This window comes from Pseudophryne corroboree, chromosome 1 (assembly GCF_028390025.1).
Source record: "Pseudophryne corroboree isolate aPseCor3 chromosome 1, aPseCor3.hap2, whole genome shotgun sequence".
NCBI classification, from domain to species: domain Eukaryota; kingdom Metazoa; phylum Chordata; class Amphibia; order Anura; family Myobatrachidae; genus Pseudophryne; species Pseudophryne corroboree.
The window spans coordinates 276,154,947-276,177,630 of record NC_086444.1 but is presented as its reverse complement, the minus strand read 5'-3'; the positions used below and the strand labels follow the sequence as shown (position 1 = coordinate 276,177,630).

Sequence of the window (22,684 nt, the reverse complement as noted above, 5' to 3'; positions counted from 1 at the left end):
GGTGAGTAAATTCTTATTATTAGTCCAATGGGGGTCATTCTGAGTTGATCGCTAGCTGCCGTTTTTCGCTGCGTATCGATCAGTGAAAAAAACGGCTAATCTGCGCATGCGTATGCACCGCAATGCGCACGCGCATCGTACGGGTATGAAGTCCATTGTGGTTTTGCACTGGTTCTAGCGACGATTCCAATCGCACAGCTGAACGCAAGGAGATTGACAGAAAGAGGGCGTTTATGGGTGTCAACTGACCGTTTTCTGGGAGTGTTTGGAAAAACGCAGGCGTGGCCGGGCGTTTGTTGGGCGGGTATCTGACGTCAGTACCGTGTCACTCGTCGCAGCAATCATAGCACAGAATAAGTAACTACAGGGCTGGTCATGTTTTGCACAAAATGTGTTTGCAGGCGCTCTGCTGCACAGGCGTTCGCACTCCTGCAAAGCGAAAATACACTCCCCCGTGGGCGGCGACTATGCGTTTGCACGGCTGCTAAAACTAGCTAGCGAGTGATCAACTCGGAATGACCCCCAGTGTGCCACGTTTTGTGTGCTTGGTCTTATTTCTCAGCCCCTAGTGCAGTGGTTCCCAAAATCGGTTCTCAAGGACCCCCAACAGTTCATGTTTTCCAGGTCACCTAGCAGGAGCACAGGTGTAATCATTACTCACTGACACATTTTACAGGTGGAGCTAATTATTTCACTTGTGATCCTGTGAGGAGACCTGGAAACGTGAACTGAGTACTTTGGTAACATTCGCCCTAATGTAATGCTTAGGACGTGCTTGTTTAGAGCCAGTCATATCTTCCATAAAGCAACGGTAGTCTACCTAACCAGACAACCTAACCTGTTTTCTCTAACGTCCTAGTGGATGCTGGGGACTCCGTAAGGACCATGGGATAGACGGGCTCCGCAGGAGACATGGGCACTTTAAGAAAGAATTTAGGTTCTGGTGTGCACTGGCTCCTCCCTCTATGCCCCTCCTCCAGACCTCAGTTTGATACTGTGCCCAGACGAGCTGGGTGCTTTTCAGTGAGCTCTCCTGAGTTTGCTGAGAGAAAGTATTTTGTTAGGTTTTTTATTTTCAGGTAGCTCTGCTGGCAACAGACTCCCTGCATCGTGGGACTGAGGGGAGAGAAGCAGCCCTACTCTCTGAAGCTAGGTCCTGCTTCTTAGGCTACTGGACACCATTAGCTCCAGAGGGATCGTACGCAGGATCTCACCCTCGCCGTCCGATCCCAGAGCCGCGCCGCCGTCCCCCTCGCAGAGCCGGAAGACAGAAGCCGGGTGAGTATGAGAAGCAAAGAAGACTTCACAGGCGGCAGAAGACTCCGTTCTTCACTGAGGTAACGCACAGCACTGCAGCTGTGCGCCATTGCTCCCACACACCTCACATACTCCGGTCACTGTAAGGGTGCAGGGCGCAGGGGGGGGCGCCCTGGGCAGCATTTGGGACCTCTCTTGGCAGAAGTTAAGCATAAATACAGCTGGGCACTGTATATATGTATGAGCCCCCGCCAAAAATTGTGTATTTAAGCGGGACAGAAGCCCGCCGCCGAGGGGGCGGAGCTTCTTCCTCAGCACTCACCAGCGCCATTTTTTCTCCACAGCTCCGCTGAGAGGAAGCTCCCCAGGCTCTCCCCTGCAGATACACGGTAGAAGAGGGTAAAAAGAGAGGGGGGGCACATAATTAGGCGCAAAAAACAATATATAAACAGCAGCTATTGGGTTAACATTGAGTTACTGTGTTATTCCTGGGTTTATAGCGCTGGGGTGTGTGCTGGCATACTCTCTCTCTGTCTCTCCTAAGGGCCTTGTGGGGGAACTGTCTTCAAAAAGGACATTCCCTGTGTGTGTGGTGTGTCGGTACGCTTGTGTCGACATGTCTGATGAGGAAGGCTATGTGGAAGCAGAGCGGGAGCAAATGAATGTGGTGTCTCCGCCGACGGCGCCGACACCTGATTGGATGGATATGTGGAAGGTTTTAAATGATAATGTTAATTCCTTGCATAAAAGGTTGGAAAAAGCTGAAGCCTCAGGACAGTCAGGGTCCCAACCCGTGCCTGATCCTATGTCGCAGAGGCTGTCAGGGTCTCAGAAGCGCCCACTATCCCAAATTGTTGACACAGATACCGACATGGATTCTGACTTCATTGTCGATTACGATGATGCAAAGTTACAGCCAAAATTGTCTAAATCCATCCGATATATGATTATAGCAATTAAGGATGTGTTGCACATCACAGAGGAAATCCCAGTCCCTGACAAGAGGGTACATATGTATGGGGAAAAGAAGCCGGAGGTAACCTTTCCCCCCTCACACGAGCTAAATGAGTTATGTGAAAAGGCTTGGGAATCTCAAGATAAAAAACTGCAGATTTCCAAAAGGATTCTTATGGCGTATCCTTTCCCGCCAACGGACAGGTTACGCTGGAAATCCTCCCCTAAGGTGGACAAAGCTTTAACACGCTTATCCAAGAAGGCAGCCCTGCCGTCACAGGATACGGCTACCCTCAAAGATGCTGCGGATCGCAAACAGGTGGTTACCCTGAAGTCCATTTATACACATTCAGGTACCTTACTGAGGCCGGCGATCGCGTCGGCCTGGGTGTGTAGTGCTGTGGCAGCATGGACGGATACCGTGTCTGAGGAAATTGATACCTTAGACAAGGATACTATATTGTTGACCTTGGGGCATATTAAAGACGCTGTCCTATATATGAGAGATGCTCAAAGAGACATTAGTCTACTGGGTTCTAGAATAAATGCTATGTCAATTTCTGCCAGAAGGGTCCTGTGGACTCGGCAATGGACAGGTGATGCCGACTCAAAAAGGCATATGGAGGTTTTACCTTACAAGGGTGAGGAATTGTTTGGGTAGGGTCTCTCGGACCTGGTTTTCACAGCTACTGCTGGAAAGTAACATTTTTTTGCCATATGTTTCCTCACAGCCTAAGAGAGCACCGTATTATCAAATGCAGTCCTTTCGATCACAGAAAAACAAGAAAGTCCGAGGTGCGTCCTTTCTTGCCAGAGGCAGGGGCAGAGGAAAGAAGCTGCACAACACAGCTAGTTCCCAGGAACAGAAGTCTTCCCCGGCCTCTACAAAACCCACCGCATGACGCTGGGGCTCCACAAGCGGAGCTAGGCCGGTGGGGGCACGTCTTCGAAATTTCAGCCACAAGTGGGTTCACTCCCATTTGGATCCCTGGGCAATAGATATTGTGTCTCAGGGATACAAGCTGGAATTCGAGGAGATGCCCCCTCACGATACCTCAAATCGGCCCTGCCAGCTTCCCCCCACGAGAGGCAAATAGTGTTAACTGCAATTCACAAATTGTATCTTCAACAGGTGGTGGTCAAGGTTCCCCTCCTTCAACAAGGAAGGGGTTATTATTCCACCATGTTTGTAGTCCCGAAACCGGACGGTTCGGTCAGACCCATATTGAATTTAAAATCCCTGAACATATACCTGAAAAGGTTCAAGTTCATGATGGAATCGCTGAGAGCGGTCATCGCAAGCCTGGAAGGGGGGGATTTTATGGTGTCTCTGGACATAAAGGATGCATACCTTCATGTCCCCATTTATCCACCTCATCAGGCGTACCTCAGATTTGTGGTACAGGATTGTCATTACCAATTTCAGACATTGCCGTTTGGTCTCTCCACGGCACCAAGAATATTTACCAAGGTAATGGCGGAAATGATGGTGCACCTGCGGAAGCAAGGAGCAGGGCCGGCGCTACCATTAGGCAGCTTTAGGCAGCTGCCTATGGGCGGCAGCCACTAGAGGGCGGTACACAGCTGCTGAGTAAGTTTTACTTAAAAAAATATTTTGTGTTAACTTAGCAGCGGTCGCGGCGCAAGTCTGGCCTGCCGCCGCCACCATTATCAATCATCTTCACCCCCAGACAGGGCCACCTAGGTGAAGCGTTTGCTGCGGGCCGACGCCCCCCCCCCCCCCCCCCTCCCTCCCTCCCTCCCTCCCTCCTTCCCTCCCTCCTTCCCTCCCTCCTTGCTGATCGATCCCGGAAACAACCGCCCGGGTCAGCAGCCAGCAGGAGCATCTGCGGCTCCCGTTCACCTCTGCAGCTACACTGGCAATAACTCAGCCAGGCAGGCTGCAGTGAGGGGGCACATCTCATTCTCACCAGAGGACAGCTGATGGGCCTCCGGAATGCCAGCACAATACGAGGGAGGGAGCCTGCACACGTGTGATAGGAGACTGCTGAAGAGAACATTACATTGGAAGGTATGCGGTGCGTGCACCAAGAGATTTACAGCCATAAATACCAGCTACTTTAACCCTTAAAAGCAGCCCTGTACTGTGGGGGAGTCTCTTTTGGGACACAATTATCCTGGAAGCAACCTGACCTAAAATAGCATTTTTTTACTTTCTATCTTATAGACTGGCAGACATATTATATATATATATATATATATATATATATACATTTTGCAATAAGGCAGCACTCTGGAGACTTGAAATTATGTGAAATGATGGTGTATTTAATTTATACACCATTATATCAGTGGCGTAACTACTGTCCCCGCAACCACTGCAGAGGCGCAGGGCTGCGGGGGCGCCTCAACTGATTCAGAGCAGATTGACCTGCGGACGACTCGTCCGCATGTCAATCTGCTAAATGTGTCTTCCAAAATGGCCGCCGCCATGGAAGAGACATGCTAGAGGTCATACTTGACCTTTAGCATTTAGGAAGTGCCGGGACCCACGATAGCGCTGGCCATGGCTGGCGGTGCCCTGCCGCCCTGCTACCGTGGAGCGGCGTGGGGGGCAGCAGCAATGGGGGGATCGGGCAGCGGTGCCCGCTGCACACGGAGCGGTTTGGGCAGCTTTACTCCCCATGACACCCAGTGCATAAAATCCCTAGCAACAAGCATTACCCCCTAGCAACGAGCATGAAACCCCTAGCAACGAGCATGACACCCTGAGCATGAAACCCCTGGCAACGAGCATGACACCCTGAGCATGAAACCCCTGGCAACGAGCATGACACCCTGAGCATGAAACCCCTGGCACCGTGCATGGAACCAAGATCATGAAACCCTTGGCTACGAGCAGGTAATTTAAAAGTAATTAGAAGCCTTACTGTAGGGCTTAATGTGTAGTGGGCATTGCGGTGTGTGGCATAATATATAACGGGCATTGCTGTGTGTGGAATAATGTATCACGGACATTGTGGTATGTGGTATAATGAATAACGGGCATTGCGGTGTGTGTCATAATGTGTCACAGACATGACGGTGTGTGGTATACTGTATCATGAGCATTGTATGTGGTATAATATCTCAGGGGCATTGTAGTGTGTAGCATAATGTATAAAGGGCATTGTGATGCATGGCGTAATATTTCACAGGCATTACAGTGTGTGTCGTAATGTGTCACAGGCATTATGGTGTGTGGTATAATGTGGTATAATGTCTCAGGGACACTGCAGTGTGTGGCATAATTTATAACGGGCATTGCGGTGTGGCATAATGTGTCACAGGCATTACGGTGTGTGGCATAATGTTTAAGGGCCATTGCAGTTTGTGGCATAATGTGTAATGGGAATAATGACAAATAATGTGAAGGGCATAAATCAGGATTATTCTTTTCCCTATGGTCGCTAATGTCTCGGCGTGCAGGTTGCAAAACTGGGGTATAAGGTAGTCTTTTCCTACAACACCACGCCACTTTTAGCAAAGCCACACCCATTTTAGTGAAGCAACACCTCTTTTTTGACACGCGCGCCTTTGGCGCACGCACATTCTTCACTTTGCTAGTGCCAAATATGGGGGGTGGGGGTGTGCCAGAGAATTTTTTGGCTCGGGGGAAAAATTTCTAGTTACCCCACTGCAATCAGGGCCGGCAACAGAAATCTTGGGGCCCATTACACTGATATCTCTGCGGGCCCCCCCTCTTGCCCTCTGACCCATACACAACCCTCCCTGCATGTTCCAATAAATATGCATGCAGATACATCCATATGTGCCTGCCCGCAGCCCGCCCCAAACCCAAAAGCCCAAACCAAACCCAAATACACAAACATGCTGGAGTTGGAGAGATCCTTACCAGCAGCACACAACCGCTGGTGCCGCTAATTAACCAGCTCCTCCGAGTGACAATCTGCCAGCAGTCCCAGTCCTGCAGTACTGTCCGAGTCTGTCCTGTGCCGCTCCTGCTTGGCGCTCCGGCTCCTCACACACAGCAGAGACACAGGGCGGAGTGCGGTGAGGACTTGAAGAGGAGAGGGCGGTCTGGACCAGCGTCCTGCTGTGTGACTAGTGGTGCAACGTCAGTGCACTGCACATGGCACGGCCGGGGACTGGCTCAGGCTGACAGCTGACTTGGGGCTAGGGGCAGTGCACTGAGGGGTGACCACAGGGCTCGGGCGGCCTGCAGCTTGCGAGATGCCGTGAGTTATATAATTATTTTACATTTATGATTACATGCTGCCGCCGCTGGACCTTGGGGCCCCTCACAATGACGGGGCCCGGGACGAGTGTCCCCTTTGACCCCCCCCTGTCGCCGGGCCTGACTGCAATATATATATATATATATATACATATACATACACACAGAAGCAGGCACGGCACTCCCCATGAATGGTCAGTCAAAACGCCGGTGCCTCCGTGACCAAAACGATCCACAGCATACAGACATCCCGGTGATATAAAAGAAACTTCACAATTCACAAATGGTTTTGCAGCAACTAAAATTTCTAGTTACACCACTGCAATATATATATATATATATATATATATATATATATATATATATATATATATTACAAGTTCGCACACACTTGATGTGAATGAATCCTTGGGTGCGCAGTCAAATACATCCAGTAATCATCTCTACAGATGTCCGCAATTAACAAACAGCATTAGACCAGCACACCACCTCTTAGAAAAGTAGAAAAAATAGCATTCTTTAATTTGTAAATAGCTTCAGGCCTTCAGCAAAGGGTGTAGTACGGTATGCCGGCACTCAGGCTCCCGGCGACCAGCATACCGGCACCGGGAGCCCGACCGCCGGCATACCGACAGTGTGGCGAGGGCAAAGGAGCCCCTTGCGAGCTCGCTGCGCTCGCCACGCTGCGGGCACGGTGGCTTTATTCTCTCTCCAGGGGGGTCGTGGACCCCCACGAGGGAGAATAGTTGTCGGTATGCCGGGTGTCTGGATTCCGGCGCCGGTATACTGTGCGCCGGGATCCCGTCATTCGGCATACAGAAGACCACCCTTCAACAAAACATAGCAGCATTTATACTCATCCGGATATCATGGATGCAGTCAGCATATTGGCAAATGGCTATCCCTACAGCCCGTTTCGGTTATTGCACTTTTGCAAATTAAAGAATGTATTTTTATATATATATCTGCATTTCTGTACTGGTGCACATTTTGGTTTTACACGCCAGCTGATTTCAGCTGGTGCGCTAGCACACAGACTCTCAGCCATGTGAGAGACAGTGATTCCTTCATTCTGAATCTGGAGCCATCCGTGGGCCAATCGGAGCTCACGTACCGGAAGCCAACTATTATGTGGCATAATGTTATAACATTATATGTCGTACAGTAATGCACTTATAAGGGGCAGTCCTACTGTGTGTCAAGACATGAATGGGCTCTACCAGAATGTGAATGGGCTCTGTGTGGCAGAACTTGAATGGGCTCTACCTTGTGGTTTAGCGTAAATGGTCTCTACTGTGGTATAACGTGAATGAGGGGCACTACTGTGTGACATAACCTAAATAAGGGGGGGGGGGGGTAGGTTTAAGATTTGCCTAGGGTGCCGAGAAACCTTGCACCGGCCCTGGCAAGGAGTCACAATTATCCCATACTTGGACGATCTCCTCATAAAAGCGAGATCAAGAGAGCAGTTGCTGATCAGCGTAGCACTTTCTCTGGAGGTGTTACGGCAACACGGCTGGATTCTAAATATTCCAAAGTCGCAGTTGGTTCCTACGACTCGTCTGCCTTTCCTGGGCATGATTCTGGACACAGACCAGAAAAGGTTTTATCTCACGATGGAGAAAACTCAGGAGCTCATGACACTGGTCAGGAACCAATTAAAACCAAAACAGATGTCAGTGCATCACTGCACTCGAGTCCTGGGAAGGATGGTGGCATCATACGAGGCCATTCCCTTCGGCAGGTTCCATGCGAGGACCTTTCAATGGGACTTACTGCCAAAATCAGTTAAGGCCCATTCCACTAGGAAGGTGGGCTCTTCTTGGGCGGCTGCCCGAGGGGTCTCGGTATTACAGCTTTGCCGAGCGGCTACTTGGTCAGGTTCAAACACTTTTGCAAAGTTCTACAAGTTTGATACCCTGGCTGAGGAGGATCTTGTGTTTGCTCAATCGGTGCTGCAGAGTTATCCGCACTCTCCCGCCCGTTTGGGAGCTTTGGTATAATCCCCATGGTCCTTACGGAGTCCCCAACATCCACTAGGACGTTAGAGAAAATAAGATTTTAGTTACCGGTAAATCTATTTCTCGTAGTCCGTAGTGGATGCTGGGCGCCCGTCCCAAGTGCGGACTTCTTCTGCAATACTTGTATATAGTTATTGCTTCAATAAGGGTTAAGTTATGGTTGCATCAGGGTTTGACCTGATGCTCTGTTATTTGTCATACTGTTAACTGGTTGTTATCACATGTTATACGGTGTGATTGGTGTGGCTGGTATGAATCTTGCCCTGGATTACCAAAATCCTTTCCTTGTACTGTCAGCTCTTCTGGGCACAGTTTCTCTAACTGAGGTCTGGAGGAGGGGCATAGAGGGAGGAGCCAGTGCACACCAGAACCTAAATTCTTTCTTAAAGGGCCCATGTCTCCTGCGGAGCCCGTCTATCCCATGGTCCTTACGGAGTCCCCAGCATCCACTAGGACGTTAGAGAAAACAGGTTAGGTTGTCTGGTTAGGTAGACTACCGTTGCTTTATGGAAGATATGACTGGCTCTAAACAAGCACGTCCTAAGCATTACATTAGGGCGAATGTTACCAAAGTAGCCCGTCTATCCCATGGTCCTTACGGAGTCCCCAGCATCCACTACGGACTACGAGAAATAGATTTACCTGTAAGTAAAATCTTATTTTTATGTTTGTGGGGTGGGTAGGTTCTTACCCCAGTAGTATGTTCCCATGGGGTGTTAATCTACTTAGATCTGTATGGTTTAACTTTGAATAATTTATATTCTGAGCAATCACATTTAAGCAATTCTGTTAGTGTAGAAACGTTTTGTCAATTGCAGTATATGTTTACATTTACTTATGTGCAATCACTTATAAATCCCAGTAAGAGAGTATAGGTAACAGATGCACACTATAGGCCTCACTTGTTACAAATTTGTGGCCTAAAACGTACATTAAAAGAACTACTGCAAATGACTTTAATGTACTGTATGTGTACTGTGAGTGTCACTTATCACAAGATATGTTCAACTCAAAATATATGTCAGACATATACTTATATGCCCAACGCGAGATATCGTAGGGATGCAGTTAAGTGCCCAAGTCCAGGTGTATCCTCCACTTGATCCTGGCCATTGGCTGCTGCTGCTGCTGGTCCTCCTAGTCCAAACAAAACTGAAGCAAACGACACATGCACGCATTGGACACTATTAATCGCAGAGTAAAATGCAGCCGCTGCTTGCGATGTTTACAAACTGCACATGCACCGCATCAGAAATATGCAATTGAGATTTATATATATTCAGTGACTTTTCTAATGGGCAAATTTGTAATAGGCTATTCAGACACATTGTAATATAATGTAGCAGGGGCTCGAGAACATTTTTAGGTTTTAGGGGGAGGAGCAAAGATAAAATGTCATTTTGGCACCCCTAAATCACTGTCAGGGGCAGCTGAAGCAACCCAGCACACCACCTACCTGATGACAGAGATCAGTATGCCTGATGGGTCTTTAATTGTGCTGATTTGTCCTCTGTAGGCGGATATCACTGCTCTCTGACAGTCTTCTCACTCACTGACAAGTTATCTAACCAGCACTGGGAGAGGAGGGTAGTTACCTGCGTGCTGCTGGGAGTTGTAGTCTGAGGTGAGCTTATCGCCACGGTGCACTGAGCCTCGCAATAGGACTACAGACACCATCATGCATACCCTCCAACATTTTACACATAAAAATCGGTACAAATGAGAAAAGGGGGCGTGGTCATGGGTAAAGGGCCGCCCCTTTTCCTACACTTTCAATGGAAGTTTGGAGACGTGAAGCCAGCAGCTTTATTAACCTAACAAATCACAAGTCCCTGCATTAACTCAGTACATTGGGGGCGCCGCTCTCATATGTTTAGGTGGAGGGGTGAGCCCAGGGCCATATTAACGCATGGCCAGGCCCCTAGACTTTCAAGTATTTCAGGCCCCCTCCGGCAGTTAAATCTTTCTCCCAACTACAGCTGACATTTGGGAAGCAGAGCTTATGCCATCATTTACACTTTCAGTAGTCACACATACATCGATATCCACATGAAATAAAGTCTGCTGGCCTCTTTTCTCACATCGCAATCGGTCTTCCTTTTCTTTTGAAATCCGGACTTATGCTTGTACATGGTGGCTGCCATTTGTTATTTGTAAATGCATAATTAATAACTGTTTTGGCTGGTCCCAGCAGCTTGTGGGAACATTCGTGCACATGCGATCAAGGTCACGATTAAAATGTATTGCTCATGGAGGTTTAATAAGGGGGTAGCGATATGATATCACAACCCTGACGCTAGTGCGCTGTTGGTCACTGACCTCCCCCCCTCCTCCCGTCGTCTTAAAACAAACCTCAGCTTACTACGTCCAAAGTGCTTTTAACCATTGGAGCCCTAGAGCGCAGGTAGCAGTGCCTCAGCAATGAAAATTGACCACCCCATCCTAGTCTGTGTGGGACTAGTCAGCCTTTTGAATGATGTGGCCCAGGGTGAGCCACCCCCTTGCCCCCGTTTCGGTGCCATATGTAGTAATTTACAATAACAAAGAATGGAATAAATGTGAAAAATCGCAGTACACATCCCATGCACACTATTACTGTATTAATGCAATGTAGTAACCACAGAGTAAAAAAATGCATTTTAATCTAAAATATAAATCAGTACAAACACCCCTACACCTGTTGTTTACCATTAGAAATCCAGTGGGAACCTGCTATCCTACGGTAGTTTAACAAGAGATCAATGTCCACAAACTGATAAATAACGATAAATAATGATGCCAAATGAATGTTATACAATCAGATGAAGGGTTCAGTATGCAAACAGCCAATCAGAGGGAGATAGATAAGTGCAGCTGCTGGTATCAGAATCATCTTCATCATGTGACTTTACACCAGTCCTCTGGTTCCTCAGAAGACTATCTGAAGATGCAGCTAAATATATTAGGAGGCATCTCCAGGGGGCTGTACACTGTACTCACCCTACATCAACTCTGAATACAGATGCATTTGGTAGTACACAGGCTAATTCATTTTTGAGTTACTCGTTAATAGTTTATAAATCTTTAAAACATCAATCTCCTGATTATTTCAGTAAAATAAACAAAACAACTCCATGGATATTAATAAGATGGCTTGTAAGTTACTTACATGAACTATATACCCCATGGAGTCTATTCATGAAGCAGTAAAAAGAGTGGAGAAGTTGCCTATGGCAACCAATCAGCTTTGAAGGAAGCCTTTATCAAGTACAGTCTATCAAATGTAAGGGAGATGCTGATTGGTTGCCACGGGAAACTTCTCCGCTAGGCTGTTTCTCTGACGTCCTAGTGGATGCTGGGAACTCAGTAAGGACCATGGGGAATAGACGGGCTCCGCAGGAGACTGGGCACTCTAAAAGAAAGATTAGGTACTATCTGGTGTGCACTGGCTCCTCCCTCTATGCCCCTCCTCCAGACCTCAGTTAGAATCTGTGCCCGGCCAGAGCTGGGTGCTCCTAGTGGGCTCTCCTGAGCTTGCTAGAAAGAAAGTATTTGTTAGGTTTTTTATTTTCAGTGAGATCTGCTGGCAACAGACTCACTGCTACGTGGGACTGAGGGGAGAGAAGCAAACCTACCTGCTTGCAGCTAGCTTGTGCTTCTTAGGCTACTGGACACCATTAGCTCCAGAGGGTTCGAACACAGGGCCTGACCTCGATCGTCCGTTCCCGGAGCCGCGCCGCCGTCCCCCTTGCAGAGCCAGAAGACAGAAGAACGATGAAATCGGCGGCAGAAGACTCCTGTCTTCATTAAGGTAGCGCACAGCACTGCAGCTGTGCGCCATTGCTCCCACAGCACACCACACACTCCGGTCACTGTAGGGTGCAGGGCGCTGGGGGGGGGCGCCCTGGGCAGCAATTATATTACCTTTTGGCAAAAGAATACACATAATACAGTCAGTTAACTGTATATGTGTAAAAAAAAAACGCCATTAAGTTACAAAAAACGCGGGACAGAAGCCCGCCGCTGAGGGGGCGGGGCCTTCTTCCTCAGCACACCAGCGCCATTTTCCCTTCACAGCTCCGCTGGAAGCACGATCCCCAGGCTCTCCCCTGCAGTATCCAGGTACAAGACGGGTTAAAAAGAGAGGGGGGGCACATAAATTTAGGCGCAAATCGATACAAACAAGCAGCTATTGGGAAAATCACTTTTCTCTGACGTCCTAGTGGATGCTGGGAACTCCGAAAGGACCATGGGGATAGCGGCTCCGCAGGAGACTGGGCACAACTAAAGAAAGCTTTTAGGTCACCTGGTGTGCACTGGCTCCTCCCACTATGACCCTCCTCCAAGCCTCAGTTAGATTTTGTGCCCGGCCGAGGTTGGATGCACACTAGGGGCTCTCCTGAGCTTCTAAAAAGAAAGTATATAATTAGGTTTTTTATTTTACAGTGAGACCTGCTGGCAACAGGCTCACTGCATCGAGGGACTAAGGGGAGAAGAAGCGAACCTACCTGCTTGCAGCTAGCTTGGGCTTCTTAGGCTACTGGACACCATTAGCTCCAGAGGGATCGACCGCATGGAACTGGCCTTGGTGTTCGGTCCCGGAGCCGCGCCGCCGTCCCCCTTACAGAGCCAGAAGCAAGAAGAGGTCCGGAAAATCGGCGGCAGAAGACATCAGTCTTCACCAAGGTAGCGCACAGCACTGCAGCTGTGCGCCATTGCTCCTCATACACACTTCACACTCCGGTCACTGAGGGTGCAGGGCGCTAGGGGGGGGCGCCCTGAGCAGCAATAAAAACACCTTGGCTGGCAAAAATACCACAATATATAGCCCCAGAGGCTATATATGTGATAATTACCCCTGCCAGAATCCATAAAAAAGCGGGAGAAAACTCAGCGAAAAAGGGGCGGAGCTATCTCCTTCAGCACACTGGCGCCATTTCTCCCTCACAGCTCCGCTGGAAGGAAGCTCCCTGGCTCTCCCCTGCAGTCTAAAGAGAGGGGGGGCACTAAATTTAGGCGCAGTATATATAACAGCAGCTATAGGGGACATAATTCAGTTAGTCCCTGCATTATATAGCGCTCTGGTGTGTGCTGGCATACTCTCACTCTGTCTCCCCAAAGGGCTTTTGTGGGTCCTGTCCTCTGTTAGAGCATTCCCTGTGTGTGTGCGGTGTGTCGGTACGGCTGTGTCGACATGTTTGATGAGGATAATGATGTGGAGGCGGAGCAGATGCCTATAGAAGGGATGTCACCCCCTGCGGGGCAGACACCTGAGTGGATGGACTTATGGAAGGAATTGCGTGCACGTGTCGACTCCTTACACAAAAAATTTGACGACATGCCAAATGCGAGACAGCCGGCTTCTCAGCTCGTGCCTGTCCAGGCGTCTCAAAGGCCATCGGGGGCTCTAAAACGCCCGCTACCTCAGATGGCAGACGCGGATGTCGACACGGATACTGACACCAGTGTCGACGACGATGAGTCTAGTCTAATGTCCACTAAGGCCATTCGTTGCATGATTGAAGCAATGAAAGAGGTGTTACAAATTTCTGATATAAACCCAGGTACCACTAAAAAGGGTATTATGTTTGGGGAGAAAAAACTACCCGTAGTTTTTCCCCCATCAGAAGAATTAAATGAAGTGTGTGAAGAAGCGTGGGCTTTCCCTGATAAAAGATTGGTAATCTCTAAGAAGTTACTAATGGCGTTCCCTTTCCCGCCAGAGGATAGGTCACGTTGGGAGACACCCCCTAGGGTGGATAAAGCGCTCACACGTTTGTCTAAAAAGGTGGCACTACCGTCTCCGGATACGGCCGCCCTCAAGGAACCTGCTGATAGAAAGCAGGAGGCGATCCTGAAGTCTGTATATACACACTCAGGCATTATACTTAGACCAGCTATTGCGTCAGCATGGATGTGCAGTGCTGCCGCTGCGTGGTCAGATTCCCTGTCAGAAAATATTGACACCCTAGACAGGGACACTATTCTGCTAACCATAGAGCATATAAAAGACTCAGTCTTATACATGAGAGATGCACAGAGGGAGATCTGCCGGCTGGCATCTAAAATAAGTGCATTGTCCATTTCTGCTAGGAGAGGCTTATGGACTCGCCAGTGGACAGGGGATGCAGATTCAAAAAGGCACATGGAAGTTTTGCCTTATAAGGGTGAGGAGTTATTTGGGGATGGTCTCTCGGACCTAGTTTCCACAGCAACTGCTGGGAAATCAGCATTTTTACCCCATGTTCCCTCACAGCCTAAAAAGGCGCCGTTTTATCAGGTACAGTCCTTTCGGACTCAGAAAAACAGGCGTGGAAAAGGCGGTTCCTTTCAGTCCAGAGGCAGAGGTAGGGGAAAAAGGCTGCAACAAACAGCAGGTTCCCAGGAGCAAAAGTCCTCCCCCGCTTCTTCCAAGTCCGCCGCATGACGGTGGGGCTCCACAGGCGGAGCCAGGTACGGTGGGGGGCCGCCTCAAAAATTTCAGCGATCAGTGGGCTCGCTCACAGGTGGATCCCTGGATCCTGCAAATAGTATCTCAAGGGTACAAACTGGAATTCGAGGCGTCTCCACCCCACCGGTTCCTAAAATCTGCCTTGCCGATTACTCCTTCAGACAGGGAGGCTGTGCTAGCGGCAATTCACAGGCTGTATTCCCAGCAGGTGATAATCAAGGTGCCCCTACTTCAACAAGGACGGGTTACTATTCCACACTGTTTGTGGTACCGAAACCGGACGGTTCGGTGAGACCCATTTTAAATTTGAAATCCTTGAACACATACATAAAAAAATTCAAGTTCAAGATGGAATCGCTCAGGGCGGTTATTGCAAGCCTGGACGAGGGGGATTACATGGTATCCCTGGACATCAAGGATGCTTACCTGCATGTCCCCATTTACTATCCTCACCAGGAGTACCTCAAATTTGTGGTACAGGATTGCCATTACCAATTCCAGACGCTGCCGTTTGGACTCTCCACGGCACCGAGGGTGTTTGCCAAGGTAATGGCGGAAATGATGATACTCCTTCGAAGAAAGGGAGTTTTAATTATCCCGTACTTGGACGATCTCCTAATAAAGGCGAGGTCCAAGGAGCAGTTGTTGGTGGGAGTAGCACTATCTCAGGAGGTGCTACACCAGCACGGTTGGATTCTGAATATTCTAAAATCACAGCTGGTTCCGACGACACGTCTACTGTTCCTGGGTATGATTCTGGATACAGTCCAGAAAAAAGTGTTTCTCCCGGAGGAGAAAGCCAAGGAGCTGTCATCTCTAGTCAGAGACCTCCTGAAACCAAAACAGGTATCGGTGCATCACTGCACGCGGGTCCTGGGAAAGATGGTGGCTTCTTACGAAGCAATTCCTTTCGGCAGGTTCCATGCCAGAATCTTTCAGTGGGACCTGTTGGACCAATGGTCTGGATCGCATCATCAGATGCATCGCCTAATAACCCTGTCTCCAAGAACCAGGGTGTCTCTGCTGTGGTGGCTGCAGAGTGCTCATCTTCTAGAGGGCCGCAGATTCGGCATACAGGACTGGGTCCTGGTGACCACGGATGCCAGCCTTCGAAGCTGGGGGGCAGTCACACAGGGAAGAAACTTCCAAGGACTATGGTCGAGTTAGGAGACTTCCCTACACATAAATATTCTGGAACTAAGGGCCATTTACAATGCCCTAAGTCAGGCAAAATTCCTGCTTCTACACCAGCCGGTACTGATCCAGTCAGACAACATCACGGCAGTCGCCCATGTAAATCGACAGGGCGGCACAAGAAGCAGGATGGCAATGGCAGAAGCCACAAGGATTCTCCGATGGGCGGAAAATCACGTACTAGCACTGTCAGCAGTGTTCATTCCGGGAGTGGACACCTGGGAAGCAGACTTTCTCAGCAGGCACGACCTCCACCCGGGAGAGTGGGGACTTCATCCAGAAGTCTTCACGCTGATTGTAAATCGATGGGAACGGCCACAGGTGGACATGATGGCGTCCCGCCTAAACAAAAAACTAGAGAGATATTGCGCCAGGTCAAGGGACCCTCAGGCGATAGCTGTGGACGCTCTAGTGACACCGTGGGTGTACCAGTCAGTTTATGTGTTCCCTCCTCTGCCTCTCATACCAAGGGTACTGAGAATAATAAGAAAACGAGGAGTAAGAACAATACTCGTGGTTCCGGATTGGCCAAGACGAGCGTGGTACCCGGAACTTCAAGAGATGATCTCAGAGGACCCATGGCCTCTGCCGCTCAGACAGGACCTGCTGCAGCAGGGGCCCTGTCTGTTCCAAGACTTACCGCGGCTGCGTTTGAGGGCATGGCGGTTGAACGCCGGATCCTGAAGGAAAAGGGCATTCCGGAGGAAGTCATTCCTACGCTGATTAAAACCAGGAAAGATGTAACTGCAAAGCATTATCACCGCATATGGCGGAAATATGTTGCTTGGTGTGAGGCCAGTATGGCCCCAACAGAGGAATTTCAGCTGGGTCGATTTCTGCACTTCCTACATGCAGGAGTGACTATTGGCCTGAAATTAGGCTCCATTAAGGTACAGATCTCGGCTCTGTCGATTTTCTTCCAGAAAGAACTAGCTTCACTACCTGAAGTTCAGACGTTTGTGAAAGGAGTGCTGCATATTCAGCCCCCGTTTGTGCCTCCAGTGGCACCTTGGGATCTCAAAGTGGTGTTGAGTTTCTTAAAATCACATTGGTTTGAGCCACTTAAAACCGTGGATCTAAAATATCTCACGTGGAAAGTGGTCATGTTATTGGCCTTGGCTTCAGCCAGGCGTGTGTCAGAATTGGCAGCTTTGTCATGTAAAAGCCCTTATCTGATTTTCCATATGGATAGGGCGGAATTGAGGACTCGTCCCCAGTTTCTCCCTAAGGTGGTATCAGCTTTTCACTTGAACCAACCTATTGTGGTGCCTGCGGCTACTAGGGACTTGGAGGATTCCAAGTTACTGGACGTAGTCAGGGCCTTGAAAATTTATGTTTCCAGGACGGCTAGAGTCAGGAAAACTGACTCGCTATTTATCCTGTATGCACCCAACAAACTGGGTGCTCCTGCTTCTAAGCAGACTATTGCTCGCTGGATTTGTAGCACAATTCCGCTGGCGCATTCTGCGGCTGGACTGCCGCATCCTAAATCAGTAAAAGCCCATTCCACAAGGAAGGTGGGCTCATCTTGGGCGGCTGCCCGAGGGGTCTCGGCTTTACAACTTTGCCGAGCTGCTACTTGGTCAGGGGCAAACACGTTTGCAAAATTCTACAAATTTGATACCCTGGCTGAGGAGGACCTTGAGTTCTCTCATTCGGTGCTGCAGAGTCATCCGCACTCTCCCGCCCGTTTGGTAGCTTTGGTATAATCCCCATGGTCCTTTCGGAGTTCCCAGCATCCACTAGGACGTCAGAGAAAATAAGATTTTACTCACCGGTAAATCTATTTCTCGTAGTCCGTAGTGGATGCTGGGCGCCCATCCCAAGTGCGGTTTGTCTGCAATACTTGTACATAGTTATTGTTAACTAAAGGGTTATTGTTGAGCCATCTGTTGAGAGGCTCAGTTGTTTTCATACTGTTAAACTGGGTATAGTATCACGAGTTATACGGTGTGATTGGTGTGGCTGGTAGGAGTCTTACCCGGGATTCAAAATCCTTCCTTCTTATGTCAGCTCGTCCGGGCACAGTGTCCTAACTGAGGCTTGGAGGAGGGTCATAGTGGGAGGAGCCAGTGCACACCAGGTGACCTAAAAGCTTTCTTTAGTTGTGCCCAGTCTCCTGCGGAGCCGCTATCCCCATGGTCCTTTCGGAGTTCCCTGCATCCACTACGGACTACGAGAAATAGATTTACCGGTGAGTAAAATCTTATTATTAGCAGTGTAAATCCCTGTGTTATATAGCGCTGTGGTGTGTGCTGGCATACTCTCTCTCTGTCTCCCCAAAGGACTTTGTGGGGTCCTGTCCTCAGTCTGAGCATTCCCTGTGTGTGTGCAGTGTGTCGGTACGGCTGTGTCGACATGTTTGATGAGGAGGGTTACGTGGAGGCGGAGCAGGGGCAGATACATGTGGTGTCGCCCCCGACGGGGCCGACACCTGATTGGATGGATATGTGGAAGGTCTTAACCGACAGTGTCAACTCCTTACATAAAAGGTTTGATGACGCAGCAGCCTTGGGACAGCCGGGGTCTCAGCCCGCGCCTGCCCAGGCGACTCAGAAGCCGTCAGGGGCTCATAAACGCCCGCTCACTCTGATGGTAGACACAGATGTCGACACAGAGTCTGACTCCAGTGTAGATGAGGATGAGACAAATGTACAGTCTACAAAAGCCATCCGATGCATGATTACTGCAATGAAAGATGTATTGCACATTTCTGATATTAACCCGGTTACCACCAAAAGGGGTATTATGTTTGGGGAGAAAAAGCAGCCAGTGACTTTTCCCCCATCTGATGAATTAAATGATTTGTGTGAAGAAGCGTGGAGTTCCCCTGATAAGAAACTAGTGATTTCTAAGAGGTTACTGATGGCGTACCCTTTCCCGCCAACGGATAGGTTACGTTGGGAAACATCCCCTAGGGTGGACAAGGCGCTAACGCACTTATCTAAAAGGGTGGCACTGCCGTCTCAGGATACGGCCGCCCTAAAGGATCCTGCGGATAGAAAGCAGGAAGCTATCCTGAAGTCTGTGTATACACACTCTGGTACTCTACTGAGACCTGCTATTGCTTCAGCCTGGATGTGTAGTGCTGCAGCAGCATGGCCTGATACCCTGTCAGACAACATTGATTCCCTCGACAGGGATACTATTTTGCTAACCATCGAACATATAAAAGACGTCGTCTTATATATGCGGGGTGCACAGAGGGACATTTGCCTGCTGGCATCTAGAATTAATGCAATGTCCATTTCTGCCAGGAGAGTATTATGGACTCGGCAGTGGACAGGTGATGCTGATTCTAAAAAACACATGGAGGTTTTGCCTTATAAGGGTGAGGAACTATTTGGGGACGGTCTCTCGGACCTCGTATCCACAGCAACTGCTGGGAAGTCGACTTTTTTGCCTCAGGTTCCCTCACAGCCTAAGAAAGCACCATATTATCAAATGCAGTCCTTTCGGCTTTAGAAAGGCAAGCGGGTCAGAGGAGCATCCTTTCTGGCCAGAGGCAGGGGTAGAGGAAAGAAGCTGCACCAAGCAGCCAGTTCCCAGGAACAAAAATCCTCCCCTGCTTCCACTAAGTCCACCGCATGACGTTGGGGCTCCACAGGCGGAGCCAGGTGCGGTGGGGGCGCGTCTCCGAAACTTCAGCAACCAGTGGGTTCGCTCACAAGTGGATCTATGGGCTGTACAAATTGTATCTCAGGGATACAAGCTGGAGTTCGAGGCGACTCCCCCTCGCCGTTACCTCAAATCAGCCTTGCCAGCTGCTCCCAGGGAAAGGGAGGTAGTACTGGCGGCAATTCACAAGCTGTACCTCCAGCAGGTGATAATCAAGGTCCCCCTCCTTCAACAGGGCAGGGGTTACTATTCCACAATGTTTGTGGTACCGAAACCGGACGGTTCGGTGAGACCCATCCTGAATTTAAAATCCTTGAACACTTATATAAAGAAGTTCAAAATGGAATCGCTCAGGGCGGTTATTGCAAGCCTGGAAGAGGGGGATTTTATGGTGTCGCTGGACATCAAGGACGCTTACTTGCATGTCCCCATTTTCCCACCTCACCAGGAGTACCTCAGGTTTGTGGTACAGAACTGTCATTACCAATTCCAGACGTTGCCGTTTGGTCTCTCCACGGCTCCGAGAATATTTACCAAGGTAATGGCCGAAATGATGATACTCCTTCGAAGAAAGGGAGTTATAATTATCCCGTACTTGGACGATCTCCTCATAAAGGCGAGGTCCAAAGAGCAGTTGTTGGTCAGCGTAGCACTCTCTCAGGAAGTGTTGCAACAGCACGGCTGGATTCTGAATATCCCAAAGTCGCAGCTGATCCCTACGACGCGTCTGCTTTTCCTGGGAATGATTCTGGACACAGAACAGAAGAAGGTGTTTCTCCCGGAGGAGAAGGCCCAGGAATTGTCATCTCTGGTCAGGGACCTCCTGAAACCAAAACAGGTGTCGGTGCATCACTGCACGCGAGTCCTGGGAAAGATGGTGGCTTCTTACGAAGCAATTCCCTTCGGCAGGTTCCATGCAAGGATCTTTCAGTGGGATCTGTTGGACAAATGGTCCGGATCGCATCTTCAGATGCATCGGTTGATCACCCTGTCCCCAAGGGCCAGGGTGTCTCTGCTGTGGTGGCTGCAGAGTGCTCATCTTCTCGAGGGACGCAGGTTCGGCATACAGGACTGGATCCTGGTGACCACGGATGCAAGCCTCCGAGGATGGGGGGCAGTCACTCAGGGAAGAAACTTCCAAGGACAGTGGTCAAGTCTGGAGACTTCTCTACACATAAATATATTGGAACTAAGGGCCATCTACAACGCCCTGAGTCAAGCAGAGCCCCTGCTTCAAAACCAATCTGTACTGATTCAGTCAGACAACATCACGGCGGTCGCCCATGTAAACCGCCAGGGCGGCACAAGAAGCAGGATGGCAATGGCAGAAGCCACAAGGATTCTTCGATGGGCGGAGAATCACGTGCTAGCACTGTCAGCAGTGTTCATTCCGGGAGTGGACAACTGGGAAGCAGACTTCCTCAGCAGGCACGACCTCCACCCGGGAGAGTGGGGACTTCATCAAGATGTCTTCACACAGATTGTAAATCATTGGGAACTGCCACAGGTGGACATGATGGCGTCCCGCCTCAACAAAAAGCTAAAAAAATATTGTGCCAGGTCACGGGACCCTCAGGCGATAGCTGTGGACGCACTAGTGACACCGTGGGTGTACCAGTCGGTTTATGTGTTCCCTCCTCTTCCTCTCATACCCAAGGTACTGAGGATAGTAAGAAAGAGTGGAGTAAGAACTATACTCATCGTTCCGGATTGGCCAAGAAGAACTTGGTACCCAGAACTTCAAGAAATGATCTCAGAGGACCCATGGCCTCTGCCTCTCAGACAGGACCTGTTACAGCAGGGGCCCTGTCTGTTCCAAGACTTACCGCGGCTGCGTTTGACGGCATGGCGGTTGAACGCCGGATCCTAGCGGAAAAGGGCATTCCGGATGAAGTTATTCCTACGCTGATAAAGGCTAGGAAAGACGTGACAGCAAAACATTATCACCGTATATGGCGAAAATATGTTTCTTGGAGTGAGGCCAGGAAGGCCCCTACAGAGGAATTCCAGCTGGGTCAATTCCTGCACTTCCTACAGTCAGGAGTGACTATGGGCCTAAAATTAGGATCCATAAAGGTCCAGATTTCGGCCCTATCTATTTTCTTTGAAAAAGAACTGGCTTCACTGCCTGAAGTCCAGACGTTTGTTCAGGGAGTGCTGCATATTCAGCCCCCTTTTGTGCCTCCAGTGGCACCTTGGGATCTTAACGTTGTGTTGGATTTCCTGAAATCACACTGGTTTGAGCCACTTAAGACCGTGGAGCTAAAGTATCTCACGTGGAAGGTGGTCATGCTGTTGGCCTTGGCTTCAGCTAGGCGTGTGTCAGAATTGGCGGCTTTGTCATGTAAAAGCACGTATCTGATCTTCCATATGGACAGGGCAGAATTGAGGACTCGTCCCCAATTTCTCCCAAAGGTGGTATCAGCGTTTCATTTGAACCAACCTATTGTGGTGCCTGCGGCTACTCGGGACTTGGAGGCTTCCAAGTTGCTGGACGTAGTCAGGGCTTTGAAAATCTATGTAGCCAGGACGGCTGGAGTCAGGAAAACTGACTCGCTGTTTATCCTGCATGCACCCAACAAACTGGGTGCTCCGGCTTCAAAGCAAACTATTGCGCGCTGGATCTGTAACACGATTCAGCAAGCTCATTCTGTGGCAGGGTTACCGCATCCTAAATCAGTAAAAGCCCATTCCACAAGGAAGGTGGGCTCTTCTTGGGCGGCTGCCCGAGGGGTCTCGGCTTTACAGCTTTGCCGAGCTGCTACTTGGTCGGGTTCAAACACATTTGCTAAGTTCTACAAGTTTGATACCCTGGCTGAGGAGGACCTTGCCTTTGCTCATTCGGTGCTGCAGAGTCATCCGCACTCTCCCGCCCGTTTGGGAGCTTTGGTATAATCCCCATGGTCCTTACGGAGTTCCCAGCATCCACTAGGACGTCAGAGAAAATAAGAATTTACTCACCGGTAATTCTATTTCTCGTAGTCCGTAGTGGATGCTGGGCGCCCGTCCCAA

The 22,684-nt window shown here is 49.5% G+C and overlaps 1 protein-coding gene across 1 annotated transcript in view; it reads left to right on the top strand.

Annotated features, from left to right (window-relative positions):
• Window positions 1-22,684, top strand: part of SLC35E4 (solute carrier family 35 member E4) — a 69,971-nt gene that overhangs the window by 36,438 nt on the left and 10,849 nt on the right. The window lies entirely within an intron of this gene.